General features: G+C 33.2%; 1 pseudogene; it reads right to left on the bottom strand.

Annotated features, from left to right (window-relative positions):
- Positions 1 to 9,694: 9,694 nt before the first annotated feature.
- On the bottom strand, positions 9,695 to 12,418 carry LOC139522598 (toll-like receptor 2; annotated as a pseudogene).
- Positions 12,419 to 12,494: the final 76 nt, after the last annotated feature.

The following is a 12,494-nucleotide window of genomic DNA, read 5'->3' as shown; positions in this document are numbered from 1 at the left end:
TCGAGTTTAACTGGTCAGGTGCACGACCACGTTGCCTCTTAAACATCATCATCTGTATAAATGACAGTGCCAATACATCGGGGTTTAAAATAAGATTGTCAAAACTCTCAATTTGCGTAATGCACTGATGGTCCTCTAAATTTGGATAGACAAATTCTGCATGTCTGCAACATACACTTTCCTCTGGGGACGGCATTTGATGGCAATTTCCACAATCACACCATTCTTCCAAAGTCGGGAATGCCTGCTGTGATGTTGGCTCGGCTACGGAATTAGTGTTCATTTCCTCGACAGAATATTCTGGTTTAAAATTATACGGAACCAAGCCCATTTATCTTCTCTATCCATGAATAATCGGTGAATGTTTTTGTTTTGCTTTGATGGTATTATGTAATCGAACGTTGGAATCTAAATAGACGGGGTGACGTCACTAATAAAAACCAAATGGTATCTGCCATGTGGGCGGGAAATTTAAAATGGGTAATATATTTATATCATTTTTACAGTTTCTGACATTATTTCAAAGAGATAAGACGTTTTATTACTATGCAAATAGATTCTTAACACAATTACATTTTGAGTGGGTTTCCTTCCCCTTTAAACAGCTCACTTCGCGTTATACAGGTTGGTTGCTGAACGAATACATGCATACTATGTGTCTTTCTATGTTGTGATGTTACATTATGGTTACAGATAAGGGAGAAGGTTTGGTACCATTAACACGTTAAATCCCGATGAAATTGTTTGCACCTGTACTAAGTCAGGAATCTGATGTTCAGTAGTTGTTGTTTATTTATGTGGGTCATAAGTGTTTCTCGTTTCTTTTTTTATATAGATTTGACCATTGGTTTTCCCGTTTGAATGGTTTTACACTAGTAATTTTTGGGGGACCTTTATAGCTTGCTATTCGATGTGAGTCAATGAACCGTGTAGGAGACAATTAAGTTTTGAATTGAAAAAAACCACAATATATGAATATCTTGTTTAATCAGTGCATAAGCTTTTGTTGCTTGTCCGGACGTTATTCGCAATGAACGTTAATGAAACTTTATTTAGTTCTTCATCGTCTATTTTTTACTTTTTTTCTTTTCTTTTTTTATATTGTTTAATCCCTTACCTAATATTTTTGTTTATCATTTTGAATTCCTTTAATATTGCCATTGCAAAATGTCGAATTTAAACTAAAACTTTTCAGCGTCTGTCTCAACGGAAGCCTGCCATGACGTTGATACTGGACCATTTGCATAATAGCAAGCCATTACTTTCGTATATGTTTTTAAATGTGTCTCAGTACACGCAACATAATATTTAATGACCTTGTATGAATGTTGTATTCAAAGTTTTACCAAAATCTCTGGCATAGCCCATTTACTGTAACTCGACCTTCAAATACATTTTGATTCCTGTAAGACACCATTAAGTTTAAAACGATTATAAAAACATTCCTTTTTTTTGATTTTTTTAAAATAGTTTTTGAGTTGAAACAAACTTAAGAGAGGCTCTCAAGATCCCGAATCGCTTGCCTGTAATTTTGTACTTCAATCTTTCATCAATGATTAATTTTGCTTTTCAATATAAATTAGTAAGTCACTGTGACCTAAATTGCCATTTAAATGTTCTTTGTATCTGTCATAACTTCTTTAAAAAATGTATTTAACCCCTATGTTCCATTATAGACATAGTGGCTATATTTTTGGCGCACATTGAAATGAAATACAAAATCTATACTGAATACTCTGTAACTCATTAATCCCAAGTCTGGCTGAAATAGATTCATCAGTTTCGTCGAGAGATTTTCCGAACTATTAATAGATTTTGCTTCGAAAGCTGTTCCAAATAAAACTATCACAGTTAGGAAACCCGATCCTCCGTGGATGAACTATTCAGAAAAGAAACCGTATTTATAAGAAGGCGAAGAAGGCAAATAGTCCCGAAAAATAGCTAGAATTTCGCAGAAGTCGAAACAAAACTGTGAACGTAATACGGAACGAGAAGACAAAATTCTATGACAAATTGATCGAAAAGCTTAGAACGACCATGTCTTGGTGTAATTTAGCCTACCACATAACCAACCTAAAATCTCGGGACATGAATATCCCGCCTATCAATTTAAACAGCTCTATCATTGATTACGATAAACAAAAGACCGAGGCATTCAATGACTATTATATATTCTAACACATAATGATAGTATATAAATTTGCGACAAAAGTTCCGTAAATTTCGAACACCCTGTAATTTGGTAGCAACACTATTTGACATTTCACATTCATTGCTAACCAACTTCATCTTAACAGAATATTTCAAGCGGGGGTATAAATGAATACCTATATCTCATAATAAAACATGTTTCATCACAAATTATACCGGCAGTTGTCTCTTATGCATTGTTATAAATTTTGTAATATTGGGACCTTTAATAGCTTACTTTATGGTAAGGGTTTTGCTCACTGTTGAATGGCCATACTATGACCTATTGTTGCTAAGCTCCACTTCATGTGGTCGCTGGTGGAAAGAGGACACTCGTATCACATCATTATATTTTTAAGACATAATTGTCGAATTGAACCTAATATTCAACAGCCACATAAATAAAAGAGGGCGACAAAAGAAAAAGACAAACAGACAAACATGACACAACATAGAAAACTAAAGAATAAGCAGCAAAAATCCTACTAAAATCTGGGGGTGATCTCAGGTCCACCGGAAGGGTAAGCAGACCCGTTCCACATGTAGCACCCGTCGTGTTGCTCATGTTATAAATAGCAAAATGGTAAATAGTCTAATTCGGTAGGTCACATTCATGGAAGGGAAGGTGATTGTAGTTTACGACGTAAGTAATATATCCGATATCATCTGTGAAACAGTTGTTCCATAACGGTCAACCAACTCGTGATCATGATAGCATCCGTAAAATTTACGAAGAGATGATTTCAACTTTACCATTTGGAACTCTTTTTATAATATATATAAAGGTCTTACACACTTTGAGTAGTGGGCAAATTCTAATAACAGTAAGCAAATCAATAAAAGGAAAAATCAATAAGAAGAAAAATTAACATACAAGTGAATCCATAATCGTTACCCCTTTTTTACAACAGTTGCATTTGCGTGTTCATGCTTTTTACGGACGATACCATAAGTATACTGTAAAGTATACGATTTTCTACAAATTTGATTTGATTCTGATGACCAACTAATCAACCAAATGTAAGATAATATAATCGTGATAGAATTATTTTCTAAATATTAGCTGCAACAAAACAACGATACCCGGCCCTTGCTCATATTTGAATCAATTCATTAGGTCATTTACAAGCCATTAGTAACGTGAAATTACGTGAAGGTACACCTGGAGGTGATCATTTCACTATTTTATTACAATTCAAAGATACACACATGCTTCCAAGAAAGAATCAACATAAATACACCTATCGAAGACGATGATCCCTTAAATGGTAATTTAAAGATTTAAATTGTAGTTTATACGATAAATAATTCCTGCCTACGTCAGGTGGGATATTAATAGAATACAAATTGAGAAACCAGAGAGAGATATTTTTAGAAATTAATGAGAGAACCGAGATATTTTTAGAAATTACTGAGAGAACTGAGATAAGTTTAGAAGATTGGTTAGCCAATCAGATAGGAGATATAAGTAAAGTATTAATAAGCTCGGTTTAAGCTGCCAGTTCATCGTAGCATATTTTAATTTTGTTTCCCACCCGCCCTCACCTTTACCTCTTTAAAAGTGTATTCACATATATATGTATTAAATATTGGGGCTACTTACTATTGGCCATGTTAATTTCGGGGAAATTATTTTTTACCCCCAAGTCAATTATACATCAGTATAGTATATATTCTTAATTATCAGTTCCAATTATTATTGTATAAGTAAGCATGGGATTATTTTGCATATCGTACTGCTGGTATCCACCGCAGCCGATACCCCGCTGCTGGTATCCACCGCAGCCGAAACCCCGCTGCTGGTATCCACCGCAGCCGAAAAACCCGCTGCTGGTATCCACCGCAGCCGAAACAATGTTGCAGGTATCCACCGCATCCTATAGTTAATAGTTTATTTTTAGAATAATGTTTCAAATTATTGTTTAGATTAGGTAGATTTTTATAAAGTGAGTAGCCCCCGAGAAAGCCAAAACATAGATACATTTATTGATTATATTGTTACATTTTTTTATATGTTGTCATGTAGTTTTAGCAATTATATAATGGAAGTAGTATAGCTTGTTTTTTATTAGTCTAGATAATAAATATATATACCACTATGCTATATTATGATGTTTGTTGTTTTGTCGTCTTTAGATATAATGCGAGGTTAAGAAGGGATCGGAATAACTATAGACGATAGCTTTTACTGATTGTCATTTAGAGAACATGTGTGCTTATATACAGTCATATAGATTTAACATTTGGGTTGTCGTAATTTGTCTTTGGTTAGTCGTTTTTCAAGTCACTGATACTAGAAAAGTATGATTGTATAAAAGACAAACAAAATAGAAATAATACAACGATACATTTATTCAATAGATGATTTGAAAATACCCTGCAAAAAGTCTATCAGATACTAGTTACTGAATCGAAAATACTTTCATTGTAAATTTCAAGATTCGAATGATTGTATCTTTATATCGAACCACCCCTATAGCACAAAATGACTTAACAAATAAGAACAATTATTATAACAGAAAAATACCAAAGACAAAAATAATGCCAATTGAGTAACACATTTATTCGAAAGGACAAAAATATCAGATACAAACAAAGACTATTAAAAGTCAATGTGTATCTTTTTGATATATCATATCGCTAAATGGAGATATTTGTTATTCGAAACTGTGACAGCAACCCCATCGTATGATAGGTATATAATACTCTATGTTATGCGCAAGATGAGTACAAATCAAATCGTTTAAAAACAATAACACGAAAAAACAGAAACTGATGTAAAAATAATTATCAACTGATTTATTTATTTCAGGACTGTTAAAGGGGCACTAGCTGTCAAATTCATGGTCACCAAATTGACTCAAATTCTCATATATGATTTATAACAATGTAAAACATTTATCCAAACTATCAAAAGTCTAAAATAAACAGTTTATAGAGCATGGGGTAGATAATATATAGGTTCGTTTCGTGTGTATTTTAGTCCAGACGCCATCTAATTAACTATCGATTTGACCTCAGATATAAGCGATGTAAACATCAATAAAGATATGAATAGATTAAACCAACACGTGCAATTGGATTTTTATAGGTCTGTTTGATTTTATTTTATAGATTAAAAATAAATGTTTCTCATTGTTTTTAACCGTATAAGAATGATTTTATGTGCATCGAATTAGTAATCAAATGATTTACCGTAGTTTCACTTTCATTGTTGACATTCCTTTTCTTTAAATAACCAGTACACGTACAATGCATGCGTTGTCAATCTCTAGTTAGGGGTTAAATTGAAGTTCACATGAATACGGATTTAAAGAGGTCGACTCATTCACTTGCAAGTGAAGAACTAATTATCAATGTTTCTTAGCGTAATTTGACAAAATTGAACCTTTTTTATGGAACGCCACAGCTGTCTTATGTGGAACTCTGATATTACTTTATGTTGTTTTATCATTACTTAATAATAGTTTGTCTTTATTTGATATGGTTTTGACATTACGTAATGATGTTTTAATATAACTCAATATGAATAGTCATTACTTAATGATATTTCGATATTACACGATATGATTTCGTGTTGACTTGATATAGTTTTGTCATTACTCAATATGGTTTTGTCATTACTCGATGTGGTTTCACCATTATTTAATATGGTTGTGTCATAAGTCAATGTGGTTTTACCATTACTTGATGTGTATGTGACTTAACGCAATCTAGTTGTTTCATTACATGATGTGGTTTTGTTTTTTCGTAATGATGATTTGTCTATTCTTTATATGGTTTTAACATTACGTAATGATGTTTCAAAATTTGACCATTTTACACTACTTGATGTGTTTGTTTCATTATTTGGTGTGGTCTTGTCATTCTTTTATGTGGTCCTGTCATTCTTTGATGTGGTTATCCCATTACTTGATGAGGTAAAACCACGTGACCAATTCGGAAAAACCTGTTCTATTTTTAGATAGAGTTCCATATTCATGATATTGTATGTGCCTTGAATGCGTTTGGCTATCCATCTAATTAGTGTTCAAATTAAAGTTCGGGTTACTGTTTGAGTTAAACTTTTAGTTAGTTTTCGAATTCAAGTCAATACATACTTATAATTAAAGTTCTAGTTAGCATTGAGTTTCGAGTTGGACTTCGAGTTCGAGTCACATTTAAAGGCAGAGTTCTAGTTACAACTTTGAATTTGAGTTACTTCTTGAGGTAGAGTTTGAGTAGGATTCGAATTTAAGTCTAATTTTTATTAATTAAGATTTCGAGCTGAAATTCGAGCTATTTTATATGTCTTTTTGAGTTCGTAATCAAATTTTTTATCGGCGGGAACAAGGGCTTTTGCTCGGGCTTCCGAAAAGAGGGATCCGGGATATGCATACTAAATAAAGAATGTTGCAGTATACAAAACGCAACATAGGAGTTGAAATAAAGTTAGATGTGGTGTGATTGCCAATGAGACAACTATCCACCAGAGTTTTACTTAAATGCAGTGGATGTAAGAAATCATATATCGGCAACCGTACAGCCTTCAACACTCCGTATAGCCAGCTACAAAAGGCCACCATGCACAATGTGAAAAAAATCTATTTTTTAACAGATTTCAATATGTCGTTTGTTTATGCTTTGGATGGGTATCGCCAAAGTTAAAAATCAAATTAAAGTTCGAGTGGTTGTTCAGAGTTATTTGGTATGAAAAAATGGAACGGCAGACAATAATAAAAAAAAAAAAAAAAAATACTAAAAATTTTACAGTATTTCGGACATAATTGGGATATCCCCAAACCACTTGGTCCTGTTATTTGATCTATAAGTTTTCAAATAGAAGCAGTATTATAATAAATTTGTAAAAAAGTCCACGGAACGCTGTGTCTCGCCTGATATTGCTGATTTCAGTGTAAAAGCGTAATGTTGATAAGCTGTACATTCATCGGTCAAAAAATATAAAAAAATGTTTTTCTGTAGATGCTTTTTCTAGATATTGAAGAAAAACTCCTATACAAGTTTTAAAACACTTCATGGAGGTAATAAATTTATCAGGTCAAAACAGTTTAATTCGGTTTTATTTTACTAAAACAAAACTGTATGGTTTTCAACAATGAGCAAAACCCATACTCCATAGTAAGCTATAAAAGGTCCCGAAATGACGCCACTTTCGATGACGTTGTTGTGTCTCACTGCTGCTACATTTATGTCGCAGGCTCGACACAATTCAAAAGACTAATACGTTTTCGTTAAAAAAAATCAACTCACACTTAAGTCATAGTAAAATCGGATGGGGGGGGGGGGGGGGGGGGCTCGGACTAAGCGACAAAGCATCAATACTTTAAAATAAGAATTCTCTAAAAAAAAAAATATCAATCTTTTTACTTTTAATCAATTGAATTCTCTGATCTACCTCGCACTAATTGAAAAATAAACTTTTTGGAATATCTGTTTCACATGTGACGGCGAACATGTTCCTTCATCTTTTACTCGAATGTGAACTTCCAAATAAGACCACATCACTCGGTTTGTAATTTCGCAAATAACACGAAGGATGCCACACGTTGAACAGAATCTCCTTACCTTTCTAGGGAACCCGAGATCACCCCGATGGATTTAAATTACCCAGTCATACCGATCTATTGAGCCAGCCAATTGAAATGTTTTTTAAGCCACCGCAACTTTACAGCAACTGAAAGTTGGGGGCATAGTGTTTAACATTTGTCCGTCCGTCTTTCCGTCCCATTATGGGTATATATATGTAGTTATTCCGCATAACTCCTCCAACAGTTTGAATACTAGGAAGTTTTCTCCTTACTGTCTGTTTGTACATATATGTTGAAGGTGTGCTGTATGTGGTCAGGGTTTAATTTTTATTAATATGTGCTCTTCGGGAGAAAGTTGAACTTTGTTATTTTTGGGAAATTTACTTGCATGAGTAGGGCGTTTCCAGATAACTCCTACAAATTGAATGCTAGGAATTTATCACTCTGCTAGCTGTTTGTACATGTATTGATGGTGTGCATGTTGTCAGGGTTTTTTCTTTTCATTATTTTTCCTCTTATGGGAGAAAAATAATTGAACTTTGTCCTTTTTGGGGTACAAGCGGTTCAATGAAAGGAGTGCGGGGGCATCGATTTGTCTAGTTTACATTTTTTTTCTCGTGTTGTGCACTATTGTTACAGTTCGATGTTCTCTCACATACATGTTAAACTCCGCCACGTGCACTTTCTTTATGTACCTGACCCAAGTCAGGAGCATGAAGTTCAATTTTTGTCGTTGTATACATATGTGTCATATTTGTTTTTTTGTAAAATAGACCGTTAGTTTTTTTGTTTGAATTTTTTTCACATAGTGCATGGTGGCATTTTTGTAGCTGACTATACGGATTTTTGAAGGCTGTACGGTTGCCGATATATGATTTCTTACATCCACTGCATTTAAACTCTGATGGATAGTTGTCTCATTGGCAATCACACCACATCTAACTTTATTTCAACTCCTATGTTGCGTTTTGTATACTGCAACATTGTTTATTTCGTACGCATATCCAGGATCCCACTTTTCGGAAGCCCAAGCAAAAGCCCTTGTTCCGCGATAGAAAATTTAATCACGAACTCAAAAAGACATATAAAATAGCTCGAATTTCAACTCGAAATCTTAATAATTTCTAAATGAGACTTAAATTCGAATCCTACTCAAACTCTACCTCAAGAAGTGACTCAAATTCAAAGTTGTAACTAGAACTCTGCCTTTAAATGTGATTCAAACTCGAAGTCCAATTCGAAAATCAATTCTAACTAGAACTTTAATTATAAGTATGACTTTCATTCGAAAACTCACTCAAAGTTTAACTTAAACAGTAACCCGAACTTTAGTTTGAATACTAATTAGATGGATGGCCTAATGCATTAAAGGCACAGTCATACAACATAGAAATCTATCTAAAAATAGAACAGGTTTTCCGAATTGGTCATGTGGTTTTATCTCATCAAGTAATGGGATAACCACATCAAAGAATGACCGGACCACATCGAAGAATGACAATACCACATCAAATAATGAAACAAGCACATCAAGTAGTGTAAAATGGTCAAATTTTGAAACATCATTACGTAATGTTAAAACCATATAAAGAATAGACAAATCATCATTACGAAATAACAAAATCACATCATGTAATGAAACAATTACATTACGTCAAGTCAAATACACATCAAGTAATGTTAAAACCACATTGACTAATGACATAACCATATTAAATAATGGTGAAACCACATCGAGTAATGACAAAACCATATTGAGTAATGACAAAACTATATCAAGTCAATACGAAACCATATCGTGTAATATCGCAATATCATTAAGTAATGACTATTCCATATTGAGTTATATTAAAACATCATTACGTAATGTCAAAACCATATCAAATAAAGACAAACTATTATTAAGTAATGATAAAACAACATAAAGTAATATCAGAGAACTACATAAGACAGCTGTGGCGTTCCATACTTTTTGGCTACAAAAAGCGAATTGTTATTTCACTATTTCACTTTCATTATTGATTGAACAGAAAAAAATCAAACTTTAGATTTTTTATATATCTCGTAGCTAGTGCCCCTTTAAACTTCGACTTTAAAATTTGTAACATAAACTCAAAACTCAGAATGTTGCAAACATAAAAACGTTTCCTAATTAAGATAAAACAGAGCTTTTAACTTAAGCCAGGTGCTTTGGTGATCTAGTTTGTCATAAATTTCGTTTTCATCCAATGGTAATTCAATAAAGCAAACATCATTTGAAATCTTCACAATTTCCTCTGGAATGTCCTTAACTTGAATGTTTTGTAAAATAACAATTATTTTTCTCAGGTTTGTAGTATATTTTTCGTACACTGCTCTTTCTATTTCAAACTTTCCCCATTTCCCTTCGGTAAAATGTTCAGTAATGATGAAAACAAAATGTCTGCTTTTTTGAATGGATTCAGCTTTCGCATCTGCAGTTAGATCCCCAGGAAGAATATCTCGATCATATAAGCATACTTTAAGTCCCCATTCATCTTCAATTTTTGGGAGAAGAAACTTTTGAATCCACGTTACGCTTCTGTCTTCATAAGAAACATATGCGTCGTACACATAGTTTTCATGTAAATTGTTCTCAACAACACGCCTCACTTTTCTATACATGTAAAGAATTATTTTCCATCTATAGTTATAAAGCAGAGAAAGAGGTATGAATATACCAAACGCACTTCCAACTGATATACATAAAGGAAGTAGCCACATATTTATTTCACAATATAGGAAGTATTTCTTTTTATTTTTTATTACTTTCTTTAATGGGAATTGTTCGCTTTTCTTTGTGTATGTACATGAATTGTCAGCATCATAAAATATTTCTTTCTTTTTCTCTATCCACGAAAGGAAGTCTACCGTATCACACGAACACACCAAATCGTTATTACTCAAGTCAAGGACAAACTTTCGATTTGAAAACACATTATCCAGCCAACTCCTCATTGTATCATTAATAGAAACAATCAAATTGTTAGAAAGATTTAAATATTCCAATTTGTGTAGGTGTTTAACAAAGGTAGGAATGTCCCTGAATAGATTATTTGACAGGTTTAAATGCGTAATATTTGGCTGATTTACAAAAGCTGTTTCATCCAATGTCCAAATGTTATTAAAAGATATGTCTATTTTTCTCAAATTTGGTGCTCGGAATACCATCCATTCCTTACCTTTTAAAATTAATTGGTCTATGCGTGCATGTGTCATTTTTAAGATGTCGAGTTTTGGAAGGAGTATTTTTGGAAATGTCATGATTGCCTTGGGACTTCCAGAAATGTCTAAATATTCCAACTGCTTTCCACAGTCGTCTGTTTCATTCGGAAAATGCTTGTAGACACCAAATGACACATCAAGATATTTAAGCGATGTGTTCGCACATATAATAAACGCTGAACTAAAGACTGATGAAATGTGAGTAAATCGAAGAAATTCTAAAGACGGTGGAAGGAAAATACTGACTTCCGGTGAAAAATAAACGTTTTGAATTCTTTTTTTAAAAGGATTCAAAGTTTCAGGATGGTATACGTTTAAATAAACAGGATCAGGATAGTCTGAAGTTAGGTATGAAAAATCGTAGACCTTTATATTAGCAGCACGTTTCATGAATTCTACTACTTCAAAGTAGTGATCTGCAATAGTTGCCGGTAGTCTATTAGCAGACATAATAAATGTTTTGAAGCATTTTGGGTACTCGAACGAAAATAAAGATTTTTTCTGGTAATCTACGATTCCGGTTTTTGACAAGTCCAATGATTCTATACAAATAGTGTTTAGATATTTCATTAATTCTTCTGTTATAACAACAGAGTACGGGAAATCATTTCCATTGATTGAACTATCAGTTATGTGGTGAAAGTTTATAACGGACATGTTTTTATAATGAAACGGATGAAGAATACGCAATGCCTGATACAAGTGAACGTATGAATTTGACAAGTCTAAAAATTTTTAAGTTAGGAAAATGTTCAAGTAATCCATATTCAATTGGGAAAAAATGACGACATCCTCTGATATAAAGTTCTTTCAGGTTTGACGAAAAATTTGAAAATGTTGAATTCCATAGCTTAAATCCACTACTATTTCGCAAATAACATTTATGAAAATCTAATGAGGTGAGGTTGTTAAGTTTTATAAATCCTCTACCAAATACAGGAAACATGTATAGATCAATCGAGAGATTCTGCAAGCGTTCCAATCTAGAAAATGTGGCATCAGGATAAATAAACTGATTGCTTTCATTCAATTGCTTTTTATTTTTTACTTATATCCAGAGCAATTAAATAACTAAGATGTCTGAATACTCCATCTGGGAGAATGGTGACGTTAATCATATTATCATTTACCTTCAAAACTTTAAGCGAATTAAGTCCTGCAAAAGCATCCCCTTGAATATCAGATATTTTATTTTTTCTTAAAATCAGGATTTCTAAATTGGTATAATTGATGACTGAATTGTTTTTGAGTATGTCTATCAAGTTATTTGAAAGAATTAACTCCTGTATATCTCGACTTAGATGCCTTGGCACAGATGTTAATCCTTGATTTTCACAATTGGCGACCAGCTTATGTTTTTCATTCCAACTGTATGTACAGGAAAATACTGGTTCCACAGATGTTACTGTAATGACGATTGACAGAGCGAACAGGTATGTTGTCTCCTTCTTTTCCATGATAAAATAGTTGCAATCGGCAATCCTCGGGTGACTCCGCTACTCTCCTTCTATGAGATAGATGAGGCACGCAATC

Source organism: Mytilus edulis, chromosome 5 (assembly GCF_963676685.1).
Source record: "Mytilus edulis chromosome 5, xbMytEdul2.2, whole genome shotgun sequence".
Taxonomy (NCBI): Eukaryota; Metazoa; Mollusca; class Bivalvia; order Mytilida; family Mytilidae; genus Mytilus; species Mytilus edulis.
The sequence above is the reverse complement of the archived record's forward strand: the minus strand, read 5'-3'. Positions and strand labels throughout refer to the sequence as shown.